Source organism: Macrobrachium rosenbergii, chromosome 4, assembly GCF_040412425.1.
Source record: "Macrobrachium rosenbergii isolate ZJJX-2024 chromosome 4, ASM4041242v1, whole genome shotgun sequence".
Lineage (NCBI taxonomy): Eukaryota > Metazoa > Arthropoda > Malacostraca > Decapoda > Palaemonidae > Macrobrachium > Macrobrachium rosenbergii.
This window is the reverse complement of record NC_089744.1, coordinates 20,727,501-20,752,152: the sequence shown is the minus strand read 5'-3', so window position 1 is coordinate 20,752,152 and position 24,652 is coordinate 20,727,501. Positions and strand designations below refer to the sequence as shown.

The window sequence follows — 24,652 nt, the reverse complement described above, 5'->3', positions numbered from 1 at the left end:
CCATAACATGTAAACCCTCGCCACTGCAAGAAAGTGATTTTCAGATTTTGAATGAACCCTCTTTGCACATGATATTCGTTGTTACAGTATATTTTTCATATAAATATACTTTGGTTGTAGACATAAGTAAGACTTTTAAAAATTTCTGTTTTTGGATGAAAATGAAAAGTTGTTCAACGTAAATATTCTTCTTATTTGGTGCAATAAAGAATAAAAGCAAATAAGTTTTTACACATCCAAACGTTCAAGGGCTGTGATCTGGACAAAATATTCTGACCGATTGAAAATTGTCCTGTTTCCTGTGTCTTTAACCATTAAAGGCCAAGACCATTGCACATAATGTAGTACAAGGAACCGTCACAGAAGATGTTGAACATTTCCTAGATTCTTCGACCATTAAACCGATTGAGAATTTAAAAAAATTACTTTTTTCAACAGAAAAAACTCAGTAAATTATTACCATTATAGGCTACGCGTTGATATCCATCTAGAGAAAAATGATTGATCAGTCAACTTTGGTCAAGTATAACTAGATTTCCTGTTAGATACTAAACAATCAAATTATCTCGGTCAACGTGTAGCCTAAGTCAAGACAAACAGAAATAATCGATGATAAACTGAATTTCATTCGTTTTCGCAGTTAATTTTACACATTCATTTGGTCATTTGTATTTTGACCTCTTGAGGCCATGCTTGGTAGACTTTTAATGAATTTACCACAGCAGCGCATCACTAAAGTGACCAAATCCCCACAAGTATGTATCTGACCACGAAACTTGCCAACCTTTGAAAATTCCTCTTTGATAATGAGTGCAACGGCTTTCATAATGACAAATGAACCGAATTTCCCTAAAAATTAATCCCTGAGCGAAATGGTACCATTTTCAGTTCTTCGTTGGACTGGTCGGTACTGTTCTCGGCTAGCATTCTGCAGGGCCCGCGTTCGAATCTCCGGCCGGCCAATGAAGAATCAGAGGAATTTATTTCTGGTGACAGAAATTCATTTCTCGCTATAATGTGGTTCGGATTCCACAATAAGCTGTAGGTCCCGTTGCTAGGTAACCAGTTGGTTTTTAGCCACGTAAAATAAGTCTAATTCTTCTTGATATATAATAACGATAGCTTCATCAAAGCCAATCTCACGAAGTTTGACGCTCAGCAGTCAGTCGGGCGTATGTGAATGCAGAATGAATGGGAACTGGTGAATCTACATTATCACTATTGCATGGCACACAATGATGACTTGCCAAAGGTCAAGGTCAAACTTCAAACATATTCTGCTTAGTGTTAAGCACGTAGCGTGTTTGGTGGAGTCTTTATTGAATGCCCTTGTCAATGTTCCTAGTATCATTACCAGTATTATTACTACTATACTAATAATAGCAGTAGTAGCAGTATTCAGTAGCTATTTCTCGTGGAAACAGTTACTGACTTCTTTTTAATATAACAATCAAGAATCGGGACCCTTTGACAATCAGTTTACACTACCTTTCCCAGTACAATAGTTCTTCGTTGGGAGAGTGGGTTCCGTTCTCAGCTAGCACTCTGCTGGCCGCGAGTTCGAATCTCCGACCGGCCAATGAAAAATAAGAGGAATTTATTTCTGGTGATAGAAATTCATGTCTCGGTATAATGTGGTTTGGATTCCACAATAAGCTGTAGGTCCCGTTGCTAGGTAACCAATTGGTTCTTAGCCACGTAAAATAAATATAATCCTTCGGGCCAGCCCTAGGAGAGCTGTTAATCAGCTCAGTGGTCTGGTTAAACTAAGATATACTTAACTTTTTTCCCAGTGAGGCCTTATTCTAAAACTTCTCCACTACCCTGTATTGAATAAAGAAAGCTCTTAATGAAGTTGGGGTCAAAAGTGTTTGAAAGTGAAAGAAAACCTGTCCTACTCTGCGTTTCATATCGTAAACTTGAATTAAACGTCATTTCGAGATGAGCGCCGGGATCTGTGACATATTAACGGTAATGGGTGAAATGAAACCGAAGCGGATGAATTCCGAAATGTGATATTACCTTTACATGAAGGGTAGCTATAAATTCGATCTAGTAAAATGGGTCATTAAAGGAATGATGTCAGCAATAAAACACCAGGTCCATCAACATGAACGAAAAATGGCGTTGATGACAATGATTGAGGCAAATTAGTGACAAGAGAGAAAAAAAGAGGAATGATGATAGAGAAAGAGCAAAAAGTTTGATAACGGAGAGAGAGAGAGAGAGAGAGAGAGAGAGAGAGAGAGAGAGAGAGAGAGAGAGAGAGAGAGAGGGGGGGGGTGTAGAACTGATCTATACCACTAGACAGGAACCACGTTCAGGTCAAAAAGCAATATTGGAAAATAGAGAGACATCTTCCCCCCGAGAAATAACCGGGAGATATTTGAACGGGAAAAGACGCCCAGTTTTTCAATTTAGTCTCACTTTTATGCCTCATTTCTTTTTACCTAAATCGTCTCTTATTCTTGGAAAATATCTAATAAATAACAAAACTGAAAGCACTTCTTTAATTGTTTTCTGGGCATTTTATAGATACGTCAGGAAATATAAAAGAAAAATTTTTTATCTGGCGAAGTTTGAGGACAAATGAAAGAGCAATACGCGTCACATTTTCTACCAAAATCCTTTATACTATTTTATATATTTCCCGTAAACAATTGTATTTTGCCTATTGCAGACGCACAGCTAATCTTCAAATTTCTATATCAAGTTTCAGGTGAGTACTTCAAGTATTTTATCGGCAGCTGTTCATTCAAGATAAGAATAGTGGAAGTCAAAACTGACGGGATGAGTAGCTGAATAAAGCAATGAATCAAATTTTACCACATCATTTTTTTTTATGAAAAGGCCGACGGGGAGGCAACTCAGTGAATCGATCTACCCCATGCATTCGAAAAGTAGTGCTCTGAAAGGAAGCAAGAGGCACACCTTTAAAGGGAGGACTTAGTATGTCAGTCTGTTTTTATATCACTAAACCCAGATCGCTAAAGAGAGAGAAAAAAGAAAGTAGACAAGCGGCAGGAAGAACGAAACATCGCACAAACTTGTGTCTTCGAATTAAAAATAAACCAGGAATCTGTGTACTCTGGGCACGGTGCTGTGTGTTGTGTTTGCGTGAATGTAAGTCTTTGATGTACTTTCGTATCTTACCACCTTGGCAGAGTCTAAGTCTTTCACGTAGGAATGCAGAAGATATACCCATTAGTCTTTTAATAAAAATCTGCAACAACGATTATCTTTTATACAAAATGTTAATAGCAAAATGACTTTGTGATCAAGGCTACTTTACGAAATCTATAAGTTTCTTGCTTAAACAGTCATTTTTCTCGAACTTGAAGACTTCTGATGCTGAAATGGAATCGTTGGCGAACGAAATTAAAGTAACTCAGGAAGTTTCACTCATATCTCTTGTTAGAAACTTCGGCGCAATCTAGTTTTCTGTACAGCCGCTACAACGTATAATCAAGGCCACCAAAAATAGACCTTTCGGTGGTCTCGGTATAATGCTGTATGAGCTGCTGCCTATGAGACTTCAACCACGCCCCGGTGGTGGCCTATCCCATATCGTTTCCAGAAGCACGATTATGGCTTACTTTAACCTTAAATAATATAAAACCTGCTTAGCTAGAGAGCTGCAATTTGGTGTGTTTGATGATTGGAGGGTGTATGATCAACATACCAATTTGCAGCCCTCTAACCTCAGTAGTTTTTAAGATCTGAGGGCGGACAGAAAAAAGTGCGGACGGACAGACAAAGCCGGCACAACAGTTTTCTTTTACAAAAAATAAAAAAGATTGGGATCGAGCCAGGAAGAAGTGGTAGAATCAGTCTTCAAGAAACACCATAGGAAAGAAGAAACACGAGGTAAAGGAGAGAATTCGATAACAAAAATGGTGAAGATTTCTTTGGCCACCGAAGAAATCTAGAAATAAAAACTGCCTCCAAAACCTGACGAGGAAAATGAAGTGTTTGACAAGAACTTAGGGCGCAAGAATCGCTGGAATTACCACCGGCACTCACATTCATTTAACCGCGGAATTAACTTCGCGTTAATTACAAGCTTGTTGACTTCGTTAATTAGGACAGCATAAATTCGCATGACTCCGAATAAGTTATTAGCCACATGCTACACTAGCGATATCATTAAGCGATTCGGCTCTTAAAGAAGGCTTTCTGTTTGCGACAAACTGCATTTAGATATTTCTGAAGTGCCAAAAGTTTCAAGGTCGAAGTGATACATCCGTAGAGGGATTAATGTAAGCCTTTGAAACTGGGCATTCTGACATGATTCCGTTAAGAGCAGCCCAGGTTTTTTCTCGTTGCATACCGACAATACGCTTCATTTTCGTTTGAAATCTTTTCTAATGAATTAAGGCAGGAGTTGACGTTATTGATGGTAGTAGTTTCAGGTTTTGTTAATAGCATTCACCGGTCAATGCCCTTTCATTATATATATATATATATATATATATATATATATATATATATATATATATATATATATATATATATATATATATATATATATACACTGGTCAGTGTCCTTTTACTCTATATATATATATATATATATATATATATATATATATATATATATATATATATATATATATATATATATATACACACACACACACACACACACAATAATGAAAGGACATTGACCGGTGAATGCTATTAACGCAACCTGAAACTCGTATTATTTTTTAGTGCGATTCCATACTGCCATCAATATCGTCAACTCCTGCCTAAATTCATCAGAAAAAAATTTCAAAAGAAAATGAAGTGTATCGTCGGGATGCAACGAGAAAAAGCCTGGGACGCTTTTAACGTAATCATGTCAGAATGCCCAGTTTCAAAGGCTTACATTAATCCCTCCACGGATGTATTACATGGCATTCGACCCCTGAAATATCCAAGCTGGTTTTAGCAAAGGTTGTAGTCGCACAGATCAAATATTTGTTTCAAGCCCTCTGGTTCAGCAGTGCATGGATTTTGACATAGCCCACAGACCATTAGTACTGAAGATCTTTCGTCACTGTAGCATTGCCGTTGAACATGTAAAGCTACCAGAAATTATTCATGAATTAAGTATATGCCAATTAAATGCTGATAGGGGCTCGTCAAACGAATTACAGTAATTGGTGTGGTGGGGGGTGGGGGGAGGGTTGTTACAAAGAAATATAACTTTACTCTTGGCGTTTGCCCTTCTCATGGATTCTATAATGAAAAGTGGTAGGAGATAGAAGTGAAGACTTCGATTGGAGTAAAGGTAAAATTTTGACAGACAGAATATGTATTAGATGCTGTTTTAAAGAGCAAAACCCAGCAAGATTAACAAATCTTTCTTTATAGAATACATCATATAGCAACTGAAATGGGACTCGAAATCAGTTTAAGAGAAACGGAAGTGAGGCAGGAAGTGATGAAATCAATAGCATCCACTACAGGTTCTGGTTCTCTTCAGCTGGAATTTAGTGACAGACTAAAGAAGAGAAGAACAAAGGCTGATTTAGATTTGGAAACCAAATAGGTTGAAATCTTGTACGAAAATGATACTATACATAAGTCTCACATGGAATATGAATTATGGCATGGCATCGAAATTATATCTTAAAATATTTTGTTGATTTGAAAATAAGACTAAGAAGAACATTAGGAGTCAGATGACAGGATAGAGTGGAGATATGATACTGTCTCAGACCTACTTTTACACCGAAAGCAATTTACTGCCAACAGTGACGTATCCCAACACATCTCAGGACACACCGCATCGCACTTTTAACATTTCTATCATATGCTTTCTTTAGGTACGCGAAAGGTACTTACGGCTTTTAATTTTTGAACAAGTGTTTCATAACAACTTACTGATTCACAAACCCCCTTTTTTTTTTTTTACAAACCCACACAGATCTTCGTCTGGTAATCTTTCTGTTGTGTCCTCCTTCTCAATCAAAACTCTATCGTATACTGCCCCACAAGTCACAGATACTGTAACCTTTCTGACACTTACCTTTGGAATATTTACCTTATCCATATATGCCTTATCCACTCAGTTACGTCACCAGCATCATATCACATTATTTCCCTTATAATCTTTTAAATTCCTTGCATTTTTCCCATTCTCAACATATCAGTCACCCACTTTACTGCAACAGTCACTTCTGCACGCATTCTCAAAGACACAATGATCATTTCCAGTTCCGTGTTATTCAGATCTGCTTCTCCTCTCTCTGTTATCTTCAGCAGTTCTTCAAATCTTCACTTCGTAAATGCAAGAGCGCGCAGTCTTAAGAAAGCATCTCTCCCTTTTGTCTTTTATTTGAAGCTTCATTCGCTCAATAATATTCTCTGCGTTTATTTTCTTAAAGACAACAATTACGCCATGAAGCACCCACCCAGTTTCACTTATTTGTTTTCATTATTTACCAGCTTTTTCTCCCTTACTTTTATGAATTTTTGTTATTATTGTATACTTATGCAAGGTCATCTCTATTCATACTTTTATATACCTATACTAGGCCATCTCTTCAAATAGCCTTTTTTTTCACCAAGCCATGCATTCCATCATCATACATTTTGCCTATTTTATTTATCCTTCCAACACAGCTATGCGCACAAATATTCTCTGCTGAATCATTGATCCAGCAGCTGAATTTCCATATATTAAGGACTTGTATCTTCACTTATTTTATTAAGTTAACCCACACTCATTTTTATCTTGACCACTCACTATAATCATGGTCAGGTTCTAAAACTTTCTTTTTTAACTGAAACTAAATCCCTTTGTCGACCAGGACAATATTAGATAGACTTCCAGGCTCCAGCCACTTCTCTTTTCACCATAATGTCCATCAACTTAATTTTCCATCTTGATGTTTTATCCAGAAACCTAACAAACTTTTTCCCACCTTGTTTTCTTTGCCAAGTATGATCACGAATATTCTTCCTTTGGAACCATGTTTTTCCAGTAATCAAGCTCCTTTCAGAGTACATTTTCACACACAAACTCAATCATTTTTGGGAGGGAGGGACACGTACCTGAAATAACGAGGAAACCAGAAACCGCGGAGATTAAAAAAAAAAAAAAAAAAAAGTGATGAGCGGAAAAAATATATGCTCTACCTGCCTTTTCAAAAAACAAACGGATAAAAGAGAATAGGCAACTAATATAGGGAAAAGACTTTCGAAAGCACTAAGTGAAAGTATATGAACAAGAAGATATGAACAATACCTGTGTAATATGTTCGATCACATTTTGCGATTATACTGTATTGCCTCAAAAAACTAATGGCTATATTTCTTATGTTTAAAGACCAGTAATAGTTTTATCATACCTCTCTCTCTCTCTCTCTCTCTCTCTCTCTCTCTCTCTCTCTCTCTCTCTCTCTCTCTCTCTCTCTCTGACAGTGACCGTAGTAGATCCTGGCGGTTTTATCTGACTCTGTCTCCCAACCGTAAAAAGAAAGGATTGCGACTATAAAATGGTATTTACGGTGAGACCTGATCTCGGTCCACATAGCCCAAGGTTTCTGAGGTGTCCTTTAAAAGCAGCTGGTGGACGCACTGCTCCGCTCTGGGGGATTTCTCTCAAAGATTTTGAGGATTTAAAAATATGTGCATCACACAGAAAAATGAAATCTTTATCTACTCGGATCAAGAAGAATTTTAAGTTGGAATTATACAACTAGATTATCGTAAATTTCAACTGATCTTTTGTTACTGAAAACTCATATGAATCTTCAGCTACTTCTGCAATGGATTTCAACTTAGAATTATTACGAAACTGAAACCATGACACGGGACGGCCGGTTTACACCTGTTGACTATACTGGGGTCGAAAGACTACATTTTATACATTATATATATATATATATATATATATATATATATATATTTATATATATATATATATATATATATATATATTATATATATATATATATATATATATATATATATATATATATATATATATATATATACAGTATATATATATATATATATATATATATATATATATATATATATATATATATATATATATATATATATTATATATATATATATATATATATATGTATGTGTATATATATATATGTATATATATGTGAGTGTATAAATGTGTTGTATACGTGTGTATGCTTTTATATAGAATTTACTATATTCCTTTTCACCAGATATAGCCACCAATGAACTCTTAACTTCTTGCTTTCTTCACACTTTTGGATACAATTGTCCCTACTAGGTTTAGATCCAAAAATGAAGAAACTCTGACTCACATGACAGGATTCGAACCCGCACCGGATCTGTCAGAATTACGTTGACGTTAATTCATTTGCACTTCATTGCAGCCTGTTCTCTGTAAAATAACACTTCTGTGCTGAATGCGGAAATGCCTGCCGGGAATTTTGCTTTTTAGAATATTTTTTTCTGAATGTATTTATTTTCGTCGTCACGTACCATAGACGTTTTAGTGTCACTCCTAATAATGAATCGCCCAATAAATCATTTGGGCCTAAACTAAAGGAGCCAGTTAGTATCACGAGTTCACCACTGCAACCCGAAATTCTACCAGCAAATCTGGAGGGTAAAAACCAAACAGATCTACTCCTGACTTGTTAATACGAAGATCTAGGAACTAATAACCCCTTCACATCCTCTGAAATTAGACTGAAATTTAGGCTTTCAGGCGAGGGTGGGTGACACGAAAGATGATGAACAAACAATTCCCCAGCCGGTGGGTATGGAGTTGTGCCAAACCAGACCAGTTGAGGAGGAGAGCCTCCCGGGGATGAGTGACAGAAGAAGGCTGGGGAGGGGAAGGGAGAAGGACAATTCTCCCCTCCCCCACCATGTCTGGGGAAGTGGAGAACGAACCATATGATCAGCTGGCGTCAGAGAAAGTGGGAACTGGTCCAAATGATGTCAGTAAGACAGTATCGTCCTCGCAACCAAAGCTCTGTGTAGTACTTGCCGAGAGCCAGACTGAACGAGTGCTCTTCGTGTGGTCACAAGAAACGAATTACAATTATGAATTGAATAAAAGTATCAGAAATTCAAGGATTCCGTGAAAGAAGTTCGAAGGGAAAATGGTGTGTACTAGCAACTGAACAAGAGTTAAAAGGGCCTCTACTTATTCGAAAATTATCCGTTTGGTAACAGAACAAGAACGAATCACTATTTTTCTCAATCGTAAAGTTGCTTAAGGTAAAATAAGGTGTAAAAGGGAAAGCAAGTTTAAAAAAATATAATGAGGATATATGCTGAGTGTTCTTATGTTTATGAATATTTGACTGAACTGTGAGACAATTCGTGTCATTTTTTCATGGAATTCTTATATCCTGATCGTTTAAATCTCGTAATCTAGAAAAACTTATACAAGGTTTGGCTCTCTTGCTACAGGTAAAAGTCATCTGAGTTTGTTCAAAAACAGGAGATGACGATGGATAACTCAGGACGACTTTGGTCTTCGTACCACGAGGACTTAAGCAGTAAGTCCGGTTTTCCTTACAGGCCTCAGAAGTATAATTCCTTAGACGGGAGGACAAGATACCTTAAGGAAAGAAACGGAACCTCCCCTTATGAAAGAGGAAGTTCACTGCCGCCATCTAGACATGGTGCCCCTTTACCTGGCCGTTCCAACCCATTCTTGGGCGTCCCCAGAAAATCCACCGCGTCGCTGCCGGGCTCTCGAGCTTCCAGCAGATCGAGCACTCCCTTCCTCGCTCCCCCCTCCGGGAATCGCCGCAGCCGTACGAGGAGTCTTTCGCCCCGGCCAATGATGGAATCGGATGCCATCGAAACACCGGGGATCCAGCAGGAGGCCTTTACGCGCTCGTTTATATATCCATCGTCCTTCCATCGCAACTTGCGTCTAGCGGGACTCTTCCTCGTCATGGCTCACGTGACCTATAAGACCCTCGGCGCCTGGCTTCTGTTGCCTCTCTGGAATAAGTTATCCTACGAGTGGACTCCTAGATCCATCACTGTTAACTTCCCTATGCCTCCCAAAGGCCAGTCTTAGACGGACGTCGACCTCTACGTAGTGTTAGAGAAAGTGTTAGTGACATGGCGATTTAGATGCAGCAACGACAGTGAAAATTCACTACAATTGATTTCTGAAGTCCTGATTACGAAGAATTCTTCACACAGGTAAAATCTTATATTCCAAGGTAAAATGTTCTTATATTCCAAGGTAAAATGTTTCTGAGCTTTAGATTTTAAGATACAATGTTCACAGAGGAAGTGGCCATATTTGAACTATAATCAGGAATTAATAAGTAAAATGCAAACCCTTAATGATAACTTTCTGTCCCTCTTTTTTTTTATCTGTGCTATTATTTACAACCTCACAGACGCATACGGCCCTTTTATCGCCGATGCCTTTTCCTTTAGACAGGATGGCTCTGCGAGTCGTTTTTAGTGTGAAGTTAAAGCCTTAAGCACCTCCCTAACCAGGCTGCAGCCCATGACTGTTTGCTAACAACTAAGCACTTAATTCACCTGCTAGGTAGACTGGAGTGCAATTTATTTTTTACACATATATATGTGTGTGTACATATATATTTATTTATAAAAATATAATACACATATATATATATACGGAAAACAAATTGCAATCCAGTCTACCTAGTTGGTGAATTAAGTACTTAGTGGTTGCTAAACATTGGGGGCTCTCTCTCTCTCTCTCTCTCTCTCTCTCTCTCTCTCTCTCTCTCTCTCTCTCTCTCTCTCTCTCTCTCTCTCTCTCTATATATATATATATATATATATATATATATATATATATATATATATATATATATATATATATATATATATATATATATATATATATATAATATATATATTATATATATATATATATATATATATGTGTGTGTATGTGTGTTTATACATACGTACAAATATATACTTTTGAGTGTATGTATATGAAACAACACACATTTACCTCCCTAGAAGGGATGTCACCTAGAGGTTTTAAACTTCCATTTAGCCCGATGTCTCTTTTAGGGTCTGTTTGCTAGCCCCAGTCCCTTCGCCACAAAGGCAGTAAGGCTGTAACCCACCACATTCGACTAATCATCAGATGCCCAATTCACTGCATAAGTCAATAGAAAAACAACGGATTGTTCAGAAAACTGACCCAGCAGACTATACCCTGTGGGACTGATTTCTGGTCTCTTCCTGGCGATGGACTGAAAAACTCTCCGCGAATGGACTTATAAAAAGTTAAGTATACCTTAGTTTTACCAGACCACTGAGCTGATTAACAGCTATCCTAGGGCTGGCCCGAAGGATTAGACTTATTTTACGTGGCTAAGAACCAATTGGTTACTTAGCAACTGGACCTACAGCTTATTGTGGAATCCGAACCACATTATAGCGAGAAATGAATTTCTATCACCAGAAATAAGTTCCTTTAACTCTTCATCAGCCGGCCGGGGAATCGAACTCCGGTCTAGCGAGTGCCGGTCCACAGCTCTACCGACTCACCCAACGAAGAGGATCAATGGACTTATAAACAACTGGCTTTATCTACAGTGCTTATTTTAACAGTTTAAAGTTTTACCTGTCTTTATTTTACAAGTAGTGCTTATTTTAGCTTGGGAATAATACATGGAGTTATCCTACATTAAATCAAACTTTTTCTTCCCCATCGTTGGTCTGGGGACGTAAACTAACAGAAGGGGTATGCTGTTTTAAGATAAGTTAAGAAATAATAAGCATACGTTTCACTTGTGTTTGCCTGCAAAGAAATGTGCTGAGTTATAAAAATCGCAGACATTTGTAATGTTTTTCACGCGCATTAGCACTGGTAACGAAAAAAATATCAAATGCACCTGTGGCTCTACATCAGTCCTTCCTGCACTCTCGTTCCATCGGGATGTCAAAGGCCTCCGTTCCACGTTTCTTTCACACCATCCCATCATTTCTAAAATTTTTATTTCCCCTCTTTTCCTCTCTCATAAGACTCAGATGAGACAGACATCCATTTCGCGAATATTTTGTTCGCCAGCTTTTCACCTGCGCTGATCTTTGTGCAACAGCCACAGTACTGTGAATGAATTATTCACTTTGCCACTGAGAATCTTCAAATGTGAAAGACTTAATAACCTATTTCCTGCTAGACCTCTCTCCGATATTGCGTGCTGTGTAACCGAAATAACTAGGGATAACATTTTTCTTATCGAAAAAGTATGGTATGATTACTGTCAGAATCATTCTTGAAAGCTTTGGTACTTCTTTCGAATGAACACCATTTTCTTTGGAAGCATGAATTTCAAATCAATGGCCCCTGGGGACTTGTTCCATATGAGTAGGGTTCATCTTCTTAATAATACCAATAACAATTTGTTAAGTTTAATTCGCAGACCGATATTATCATCCTCGTCCACTGTTTTAACGTGGTCGGAAATATTTCTTTTTTATATCACGTTTCAACCTGAACAATCTGGAAAATGGAGACTAGTTTTCGTTTTCTCCGGCTGGTAAGGGATTGGTCAGATTTCAGTTAGTGGGAAATTCTTTCAAAGAAATGTTGTTATATGAAGAAGTACCTATCTCCGTGATGTATACCTTTTTACACTGAAGAGTCGGAATTCGAATCTCGTGGGAGAATTTTGTTTCTCTGTTCCCTCTAAGGATATTGGGTTTTCGGATAGTGAAGGTTTCGAAAAGCTGAGAAAAGAGAGAGTCAGCCATTCCATGCGGCCAACATAAATATAATTGTCTCTTTTACGATAAGTCTTAAATGACAAAACACGAGTATCAACATTGAGGACGCAAAAGCCGAATATGACAAGTTTTTCACGTTCAGGGAATACGCTTAGCTTCACTGTATTGATAAATCAATTTATCGATTTATTCGTTTATATATTTGCCTGTCAAATCAGAAATATGTGCGGAAAGATGTTTTGCAACAGATCAAATCAACGTTGCATCAGCTACGAGGAATTATCGTTTTGGTTGCAGGGAAAGCTTTCAGAGGCCACTTTTCTGGTTTCCAGTATTTTACCAAATTGATTTACATATACCTTAATAGGTAGTCTGATGAATAGATTCTCTCTCTCTCTCTCTCTCTCTCTCTCTCTCTCTCTCTCTCTCTCTCTCTCTCTCTCTCTCTCTCTCTCGTAAGGCAAAGCTAGAGTAGATATTTATCTAATATAGAGAATTCGTTTACACTTTCATATAATCCGTTATACTCTGTATGTATAAACAAATATATATATGTATATATATATATATATATATATATATATATATATATATATATATATATATATATATATATATATATATAGCAGATAGAGAGATATAGATATAAGTAAATGGATAAATAAAAAGATCTGTGTTCGTGCCTGCCTGCATGCATGTATATTTTCACTTTATGTTCTTTGAAAGATTTCATCAAATACGCGAGCATACGCATAAATACACACATGTATTTGAAAGACAAAGGGCGAAAGGAGTCCAATAAAAATGGAAACTGAAGAGAATTCCAGAGCAAAATAAAAAAAAATGACTTTTGATCAAATAATCCTTCCCTCTCTGCAAAAATTAGATGCCATAAATTCTGGTAATGATGTTTGTTACAGTCATACCGATCATCTTCTTTAACTTTACCTTGCTCCAGTTTTCACCCCTAATTTAAGAACCCCTTGGCACGTGTCAGTCGAGATTGTCGAGATTCTAGAAGTGGAACTCTGTCATCTCGCTACCCAATTTTCCCTACAATTAAATATAATGATTCTCCTTAGAGAGCTGATTTACTTTCCTTTTTTAAGGAAGGTCGCAACGCAGAGAGAAGCAAAGACATCGGATGCAGAGCCGAAATACTCTTGCTTACCGAACAGGAAACATTTGGACTTCGCAATCCGGCGGACACACCGCGAGCGTCGACCTGTTACTTCATAATTCGCCTTCCTCTGCTGCTGCCGAGTCTAAACGTTTAACCTTCCTCTTTTTTAGAGGCGGTTTGTCATCGAGCAGAAAGATCAAGTCATGAACACCTTCCTTGCAGAGACAGGGCTGGATTTGGCCTTTTCGGCATCCGTCCCTAAAGGAAAACGGAATTAATTAGTGTCGTCCAACATCCCAACAAGCAGAACTGACAGACGCGCATGAATTATTCAGGGTAGACAAACGCAAGAAGTTCTCTACAAACAAAACCAGTTAATCTTCAGCCGGCTGGGACGTTTAGGCTTGGCTTAAAAATCAACTTCTTCCAAAGGTATATCTTAATCTGAATTTTTTCTAATGCGCCATAAAGTCAGTTTATTGTAAATCATAGTTAGAGAAATTTTTTTCAGAATGTGTTACGAATACGTAACGTGTTAAGGGATGTCTTTTCGCTTTCCCAGAAAGCCTTTTCATGATTCCAGGCAGTTCATTCCAAGCTTTTCCAAGGACGATTTATTTCCAGAATCAGATTGTTTAGTCAGTCTCTTCATCAAATTTCATTCATCTAGGCCAGATCCGAAGATACCGAAGAGAGGAGGGAAAAGTTAGACCAGACTCATGAATATGATTCGAAAGCAAAGAAAGAATTCTCTTGTCTATTATTTGTTGTCTCTCTTGTTGTTCTTCTAACAAGGGAAAGTTAATTCCTGTAGAGAAACTCTAAAACAAATCAACTTTTTAACCATTGATTTCTTTTTGCACAGAGTTTTTTTTTAACTCCAACCGCCGGACAATAATCTACCCTCGAACAATGTCATGAAGTAAATGTTCCTTTACCCTCACATCCTGGGACGTTTCCTAACGAAATTAGGGACTTCAACAATTTGTCATCTCTTTCAAGTTTTAGGATATTTTCCTGTTTCTCTCAGTTCCAACCACAAAAGAATTTTTCTTCGGATGAAGCTCGGAAGTAAAACAATTTCTTTAAGCCTTTTCCCAGGGACATTCCCGACCGATTCTATTTTAGGCTTATATTCCCGACATCTTAGAAGTACCTTGATGTGAACAATTTCTTTGAGTTTACATCCCAGCTTGTCAACTCCTGTAAGGATTAGTTCCACCAGGGAGTGAGAAAGGTGAATCGTGAATGACGTATGCGTCCTTCAAAGGACAGGATGAAGGAAGCCACGTCTCAGCTGGGAAAGGGATGTTTGGTACATGCAGGATTGATCTATATTTATTTTGTACTGAAGAAGCGTCACTTATTTATGAACTTTTAAAAGAAAAATCTTCTTTGTTCGGTTCAGCTGACAGGTGGTATTTGTTTTATTTTTTTTATCGTACGGTTCCTTATAGTTTATTTTACATTTATCTGTTATATCTTAGGGAGTTGAAGTTGTCTAGAAAAGCTTAAAAGTAAGAGTTATTGAAAAATATCAGAGAAATTAGCAGAAATTCTCTTCTGACGTACAAGCTTTCAACGAAATGAAAAAATAATTATGAAATATTTTTCTAGAAGTTTTACAGATAGGAACTGAATAAGGTTACTTATAAAAACCTTCAAAAACAAAAAACAAAAACTATTGCTGAAAAGATCAATAGAGAACAAGAATGACGGCAGTTTTTTCCTTTCGCGGGCTACTGTAAGAGCAAACAAACAACCAAAGAATTTCCTCCTTTCCCAATGTTATTTTTCTTCCGACGTTTCCTGCTTTCCTTTCTTTTATTTTTTACTCTTTTTACATCTCCTCTGAGAAATGAAGTGAACTCCATTTTGACTGCGGATCCTTTCTCACAATGCCTGAACTTTTTAACCTTTCCTTTGACGAATGAAGTGGCCTTTATTCTGACTGTGAAACCTAACATCTGATGCAATCTTCAAGCAGCTGAATTTGTAAGGAAATCAAAGGAATAGATTTTTCATCGCGTGGACAGATTATTCTTAAAAGAGGTTATCTGTCCATGATTTAAGGTTGGCAGAGGTGTCACTGTAAGTGAGCCTCATTCTATAGAGGATTGGTGTCAAGTCCTTTTTCCCAACCAATCTAATTTTTCCCGTCGCCTCTGAGTACATTGCTGGCGGTCATTTTAAGCAAATTCCTTTACCTCGTTTGTGTGAATTTGGTAGCCATATTGTGAGATGATTTGCTGGTTTTTTGTAAGTCTATGTGCCATATGGGGAGAATCTGCTTATATTTTAACAAATCTAATTCTCGATGTTGATTGACTATGGAGGCCACATTAGAGCGAATCCAACAGCCATTTTCAAGGAATACGCTAACCTTTTTTGAACTAATCTTCCTGCCGATTTCAAGCAAATCAAAAACTTAAACAAGATCACTGGTTACTTGTAAACGAATTCGTTTGTCGGGTTGAACCAGTTTATAGTTTATGTTCACCCATAGCTGGTGACCACATGTAAACATATCAGGGTCAGTTCTGAAGAGAAAAAAAGTTCTTTTTGTGAGTAAATCTGGTTGCTATCTTTGCTGTCTACTCTGTTGAATCTACTGCTTTTTTTTATTTTGGGAAGGGGCATATCTGCTATCCGGTTTTGAGTGAACTCGTCATAGTCAAAGCAATTTACAGTCCTTTTGTTACCTTAGTAAAAAATTACTGCAGTGATTGTTTTAATCTTTACATTTGAACTGCAAATTGAACGACGTGTATCTAAACACAACTATGTTACCCATAAAAGTTTCAAGTTTAAGCAGTGAAGTTTTGAGAGCTTCTTAGAAGGAGTCTTGCAGCTTAAACAGTGGAGAGATCCAAGTTTAATCATATGCTTTCAGCTCCAATGGAAGGGACAGTTTAGAGAACAGGAACTGCCAAAAACATGACATCAACTGATAAATTTGCGAGTATGGCTCCGGTCATTTTAGTAGTATATCACAATTCGTGATGTAACATTTCAGTTACGGATTTGTGCCTGTTGCTGAGAAAGTTTCATAAGGTACAAAGTCAGTTATGCTAACAATAGAAGAGACTTTGACAAGAAGTTCTCCAAATCAGAATTATAAAACACACACACTATATATATATATATATATATATATATATATATATATATATATATATATATATATATATATATATATATATATATATATATATATAATCAGTAAACTACAAACGTCCTTTAATATCCAATTCATCTCTACCTCGGAAATAATATATTTTCATATATGTTACCGAAGGGGAATTTTTAGGTGATAATAAGTTCGTCGTCTCGTGGGCTCGAACCAGCGAAGACAAGAACTTGGATATTAAAGGACGTTTGTAGCTTACTGATTGAATATGAATCACGGTGATGTGATAAAAAAAGTCATATATATATATATATATATATATATATATATATATATATATACATACATATATATATATACATACTGTGATATATATATATAAATATATATATATAAACAAGTACAAAGCCACAAACAAAAATTTGACTTTTCATAAGAGGTATGAAAGTAATGGTGAGTCTCTTATCTTAGAAAGGTGGATAAAAAGCAACAAGAAATAATGTATTGCTCAGTTCAGATGTTTTAACGTTAGTGAAAAGCACAATATTGCCCCTAGGTAATACAGGTACAACTTCTTAGGAGCATAGTTGATGACAAAAATGAGTACACAGTTCTATAATCATGTGAGACATTCTTTCATTTAAATTCCGTACTCCTTAACCCTTTGTTTGATAAACAGATAGAATGTATATTTGACAAAATTCTCGTTACTGAAGCTCCATGAAATTCTTGCCAACGAAATGCGCCCTAACCAAAATGTCCATCGGCTAATTTCCATGGATATCAGAGTTGAATCGGTAGGAAATAGAAAGCTTAGTTTTTGCTGTCTATTTTCAGATTATCTAGCATAACCTTTGAGTTTCACCAACAGACAGCTCAACTAATAAAACCCTCCTAGTTTAACCAGGGGACGTTTTAACCAGATTGGAAAATTATCTTGAAATCTGTCGCTATCTTTGTGTCTAACATTTTTCATACATCTCACATAAGCCTGACAACACCGGATACAGCACACCTTTGCTGTCATATCTGCCATATTTTTTCATAGATATTCAAATATTATGAACATTCATGGCATTTAGGCCACCAAAAAAAAAAAAACCATTAAGGTGTCCCACTGGTGATTGGGTGGACTACCCCAGTAATAGTGCTGTTTCTATCCGTGACCTTCTTTCTTGTGATAAGCTTTACTATTATTTGTCTGCCTATTGTGGACTAATTTTCAATTTTACTAACACCTCCCCCCCCCCCCCTCAAAAAAGTCCAGTTAGCCAGTGGTTCATCCCATGTGGCATTAAGAAAAGTGGCCTTTCTCTGGGATGTGTTGAATTAGATGACGTTTTTAGAGGCAAATGCTGGCAAAAAATTAAGGAAAAAATCGAAGCCAATACTGTCCCAAATTCCTCAAGAACGCATGCACCTATGCAATCACGATTATTTGTCTTTCTAATCTTCAAGGATGCAAGAGCCTCCAATGGACCTAAAGCAGGGAATTTTAGAGAATGAAAGAAATAGTACACCAAAAGGAGAAGAAACTTAGGAATCAAAGAGAGAAGCTTAAACTAAATGAGAAAAGTATGATTTGCAGACTTGCAGACATTATCATGAACCTTGCTGACAAAGAACCAGCACCTTTTTCAGGAGCAAACGCTCTGTACACTGTCCGGTTCACTTGAAGAAGCGAACCCTTTCCTAGCAGATTAAGAGTCACACACAGCAGCAGAGGGAGAGGCTTGAAATATCAAGTTTGCTTGTGGTACTCATAATACTGATTTTGATGCATGTAATGCCTTGTTTTTAAACTCTCTCTACCTCTGACCTTGTGATAACTATTCCTGCTCTTCGGTTTCTGGGTTTGAAATAATAGGTGCAAATTTCTAAGCTCAACCAAGCTAGCAGAGGCTTCTGAGTTAGAAGCTTCTGAATTCCAAACAACAAAGTGTTCTATATATAACTGAAATGTAAATGAACAGATGATGTCGATTGCACACTGATGATAATTCAATGAAAAGTTTCCAAGAATTATATTCTTAGATTTCGTTTTTTCTGTGGATGTCTTTGACAAATGCTTTTCTAGACTGTATCTTCAACAAGAAATGGTTTCATCCTGTCACGCTTTCAACTTTCTTACGGTCTTTGCGTCTGTGTTTTTCTTGGATGTGATCCCCGATGAAACTGAGAACCACCAGACGAAGAGTTAAGGATAAGGACGGTGCACTGACCTCTTATAGTCTTGGCACACCGATATTAACTGTTTTTCATAAGTCTCTATCTCACCTCATTACCCTACATACTTTTCGATTGCAAACATCGACTAAATATCGTGCACCTTTGAGCTCAAACCGTGTCTGAAGTGAGTTTTACCGCCCTTCCGAGTAAAAAATAAGACGGGCGTAGATTTCTATAGATAGGATGGGTGTGGCAAGCAGGTTTAACGAGTCTAAAATTAAAGAAGTGGTGTGACGTCTTCAATTATTTGAGAAGCTAAGAAATATCATTCCTCTAAATTATGCAAACTTTGTCCACCTTATTCCCGCTCTCACAATCCTCTTTTGATAAGATTCGATGGTGATATTAATAACATATGGCCAGGCGATCTAATTTTTGGATCATCGTGGGTTAAAATAAGTGAGTAACGTGTGTCATTGTTTAACCTATATTTAGATATAGGTTTTCCAAATAAAAATTATATAGTTTCCATCTAAAAGATCTTTCGTCTTAGATCCTCCTCGTAGTGAACAAGCTTTGTTAAAAGCAGTGAGAGCCAGAAGTTATAGCAAATTGTATTAGGAATTCTTCCTTCGTGGTTTTTCACCGATGATCTTTTCTTGATACAGTGAAGACGGAATTATGGAAACCGAACTGGTTTTTTATGCAGAGAGGAGAGAGAGGAAGTAGATAAATGCAATTTATCTATAGGGATTATGAAATAATGATCGTTACATCATATGAAACAATAACGGCTGGTTAGCAAAATGACATAAGGCAAAATTGTTGAATTCTTAGGAAATGTGTCATTGTGAAATTTTAATATGCAGTAAACTGATTTTTAAAAACTTACCTTGCTGCTTCAACATTATCCAACTTTTTTTAAGAACCCTCTCTCTCTCTCTCTCTCTCTCTCTCTCTCTCTCTCTCTCTCTCTCTCTCTCTCTCTCTCTCTCTCGTAATTCAATTTTATTATGGGAAAGATGCTGCGTGACTTCATCTTGTATTGAGCAAGCAGTATTATGTTATGAGAGCATAGTGTACTTAGAATATATGAATGCTTAAACCTGTTAAATTTGGGTGCCACTCAACAGCGATATGTTGGCACTCAGCCTTCTGGCACCTCCATATTAATGTGGTGCCCGTTGAAGCTTGTTGGGTAATCTTAGTCAATGACACATGCCCACACAGTGTTTCCTCAAAGTCATAAGATTTACATCGCTTGCTTTTATCAGTCTTATTTCCGTCTGTCTGTGCTAAAACACGTGGTTCTCAATGAATCAGCTGCTTCTAAAAATCTCAGATATTTCATTTCGGTATCCCTGGCCCTGAAGCTTCATTCTGACCGGTTTCGTCTGTGGTTTCACCATTTCTACTCTGCTGTTGTTAGATCTATTTTTTTTTTCTTCTTGTTATAGCTCTCTATTGGCTTTATCCGTCCGTGTTTTCATATATGGATTGTTTCTGCCGTTGTTTTCCTTCTTGGTTCCTATTTCCGCTACAGGTAGAGAGAATCCTTCTTCCTCACAGGTGGCCTCGTAGCACCCGCTAGGCCACCACTTGTCGCATCTACTCTGCTCGGTGGCTGGTATCTTTCCCGCTGCTCTTAAGCTTCGTCATTCTCTACCAGCTTTCGGTGTCACGCAAATGCTATTTTTATTTCTTTTTCTTTGGGTTCATTGGTTCTGGGCCAGATAAGGATACTGGGTTGCCAGTCTCTCTCTTCTTTATTTTCATTTCAAAAGATGACTTTCATTTAAGAGTATTGAGTATGCAGTGTTTAATACCACATTATAGTGAATGTTGACACCATTCACCCGACTTAGATTCACGGTATTAGAACCCAGTGACAATCACTATTCAATGTTTTAGTCTTTCGACGTTGGATATTGATGATGAATATAGTATATAATGAATGAGGCTTTAAGGGATTAAATACTGAATAGTTAATAAAGTACTAGTAACGAATACCATATAATTCATGATTTAGCCTTAAATGCGGAACAATGAATACAAAACACATAATGAATAAAATGTTACAACGTCAAGAACTAAAGAATGGTCCCAGTTATACCCAATAAATGCTTTGACACCTGAATTTTATGTAGGAATATATACGTTTTCCTTGATGCCTTCCGCATCCCTTCAGGAGCAAGAGACCGTGCTTTCATAAGGCCAGCTCAGTCTAAAACATATTCGCCTCTTGTTATTCTTCTTTTTCCCTTTCCTTTTTTCTTTGTGGTGGAGGGGGAGGGCAGATAATGCCTACTGGGTATCCCTCATGGAGATTTTTCCTTAGATAAAAAAAAAAAAACTTGTTGAATAATCTTGCGTTACTCCGTGACCTGACTTCAGTGCTTCCTTCGCAACGTGGCACGCTAACATTGCTTCCACATTCAGCAGCTACAAGTTGCAAAGCTACAAAAGTTATTGCGAGGGAATCAATTATAACTTTATCTTTAGAGAGAGAATTGCTTACAGATACCAATAATGCTGCCACAGAGATCAATTTTCTATTGTAGCGTCCGCGGAGACGAGAAACTTGCCGTCATAAAATGGAAGAGAGGTGAAAAGTGGATAAAGAGGAAGGGAAATGGTAAAGAATTGATTAGTCTGTCAAGAGTTGGAAGATGAAGGATGATACTTCATAGGTCATTCATAAGTCATTCCGGGAAATCTTTTGACATATCTTAGCCTCCCAGTTAGGCCTAAAACGGACTTTGTCGACCATAGGTCGTTGCCCCAGAATAGGGACAAAAATCACCTAATCAATTAATATGTCAGTGCCAACTATAATCTGATAAGACATCAGGAGAAAGGAACATCACTTTGTGACGCAAATTTTATTCGATTTTTCCTTGGTCTTATTAAGTCTTTTCAGCTACTTTCAGTTGTGCTAACACTCGCTATCTCATCCGAATAACGTTTCCTCTCCACAAATTAGCTTTGATTTCTGTACGATTCCGATACACGTCTGAAAGCATCTTTGAATGAGACACACTCAGTTGAAAAGTAAATGTTGGTGTAACAATATTATGGTTTGAAATTACAAACTTGCAAAGAATTACATCTCAGCAAAGGTAATCTTAACCGGATTTTTTATTGCCTATCCTATGAATAGGTTAACTTTCTGAGCTTAATTTTTAGGCATGAAATCAGTCAACATATATATATATATATATATATATATATATATATATATATATATATATATATATATATATATATATATATATATATATATATACACAGTATATGTGTGTGTATGTGCGTGTGTGTGTGTTTATGTATGTGTTTACTGGTGAATAAATTGATGATTATGGCTGCAAAAAATAAGGAGCTAGATAACTCAGAAGCAAGTTGAACTTTTCCAGCAGATAGAAAGTTCGAAATACTGCATATGGACCTTAACCTTTGAAATTTACAGGTCAAGCTTGATGAAGTTCATGAATGCTGAATTTCCGTTGTTGTTTATCAATATGGAAAGTATATTACATATCTGTGAACATTCCTGTTTTAAAATGGGTAAGATGGTCTCCATGGCACCAATTCGTTAACTTCCAGTCAGTTTCTCACAAGAGTTATGTAAGTTTGAGAATGTCACCCTATGACTGTAAACACAAATTTCATCGAGATCCGTTCAGCCGTTCTTGAGACATCTTGTTGATGCTCACAAGCATAAAGAACGGCTGAAATGATAACCTCTTTCAAATTTTACAAGCGCAAGATTTGAAGAGATAGTATGTTCATCCAGTAAGGTGTAGTCTTTCTTGACTAATTAGTCATCCTTTTTGTGGCAGATCATATATTGAACTTGTCTGCTCAAGACGACAATACATGGGTCGGAGTAGAAATACTCTGTAGAGATAGTATTGTGCTACTGCAGTAATGCTATCTAATTTTCGTGGACTCACTGAAGATAGCTTCCAGTAAGTTGGGTTTTGATATCTAGGTCAGGGGGACTTGAACTCAACCTCTTAAGACGTTGGCAGGGCTTGGATAGTACATGTCAGTTCAGTGTGAGATTCGCCCATTTCTCTATGTTGAGATTGTTCTCAGATAGTGTAAAGGAAACCTTCCTGTAGTGGGACATGTACAGGCTGCCTTGGTTGAGTCTCATAAGCTTCTTGGTGTAGGCATAGTTCTGTAATAAGTTCTTTCTCAATAGCAACCAGGCTTTTCACGAAGGCCCAGGTGACATTGTAACACCAAATTCCGAGTCAAAAAAATTCGGATTCTCTGTTGATGAAAGACCTAAGATAGTTAAGAAACTTCTGGACCATTAAACTGTTTTTCAGATAAAAAAAATTGCTTATATGGTTGATAATTTTCTTCTCCAACTAGTTGAACAGAAGAGAAAATCTTTTTACCAACTAGCAACTCAGTACACTGAGAAATTGTGGATAACAGCTTTTTTTAATATCACATTCGAGAGGGTCACTGAGAAGACAGTCAGCTGTTGGCATAAGTATACCTTAGTTTAACCAGACCACTGAGCTGATTAACAGCTGTCCTAGGGCTGGCCCAAAGGATTAGACTTATTTTACGTGGCTAAGAACCAATTATTGGTTACCTAGCAATGGGACGTACAGCTTATTGTGGAATCCGAACCACATTATAGCGAGAAATGAATTTCTGTCACCAGAAATAAATTCCTCTAATTCTTCACTGGCCGGCCGGAGAATCGAACGCGGGCCTAGGAGAGTACTAGCCGAGTGCGATATCGACCCATCCAATGAGGAACTAGCTGTTGTCATAACAACCGGGGAAATGAAGAGAAAGAAAACAAAAATGTCAATGATGAGGTAACCAGATGAGTTCAGCCTATAGAGAAGATAAGCGAATCTTGAAGATATTATAATTCCCAGCACTCTTTCTGCTGGCACTGTGATGCATGTAAACATCGACCTATACAACTATTCAAAAGACATCACATCCTAAGAACAACAACAGCCCCCGTCAGGTCAAGAACCAGAGAACCATTCAGCATAATAGATACTTGTCGAAGTAAGATACGTAGGCCTCACAAAGCTTCATGGGTTAGGCTTCATCCCTAAAATTATCATCCTGCACTAATTTTAGCTAAATGTCCGCTAGGAAATTCAACAACCAAGGTCTGTGCTCGGGACATGGTGCAAAGGGAGACGCCTGAAATGAAAATGATACATGGAGAACCAGGAGCAAAGAGTCCACTGCATGAAGGATTCAGACAATATAAATGATATTAAGGAATCTTCGAAATAAAAAAGGATACTAAATATATATATATATATATATATATATATATATATATATATATATATATATATATATATATTCAAAACTCTATTATAAAGTTCAAAACTCTATTATATATATATATATATATATATATATATATATATATATATATATATATATATGTGTGTGTGTGTGTGTGTGTGTGTGTGTGTGTGTGTGTTATAAGATGATTAATCCCCATAGAAATCGATACCATCGAAGAACGGTAGCCTACTCATTCACTAAAG

General features: G+C 37.0%; 1 protein-coding gene across 3 annotated transcripts in view; it reads left to right on the top strand.

Annotated features, from left to right (window-relative positions):
* Positions 1-24,652, top strand: part of LOC136831055 (uncharacterized) — a 275,143-nt gene that overhangs the window by 213,662 nt on the left and 36,829 nt on the right. The window contains exons 1-2 of one of the 3 annotated variants that reach the window (XR_010850787.1): positions 8,757-9,098; positions 9,409-10,158. The exons of 1 other annotated variant lie outside the window; for it this stretch is intronic. The gene's annotated coding sequence lies outside the window, so the exon portion shown is untranslated. Of the gene's footprint in view, positions 1-8,756; positions 9,214-9,408; positions 10,159-24,652 lie in introns of those variants that run through there. One more of the 3 variants, XR_010850786.1, reaches the window with a different exon arrangement.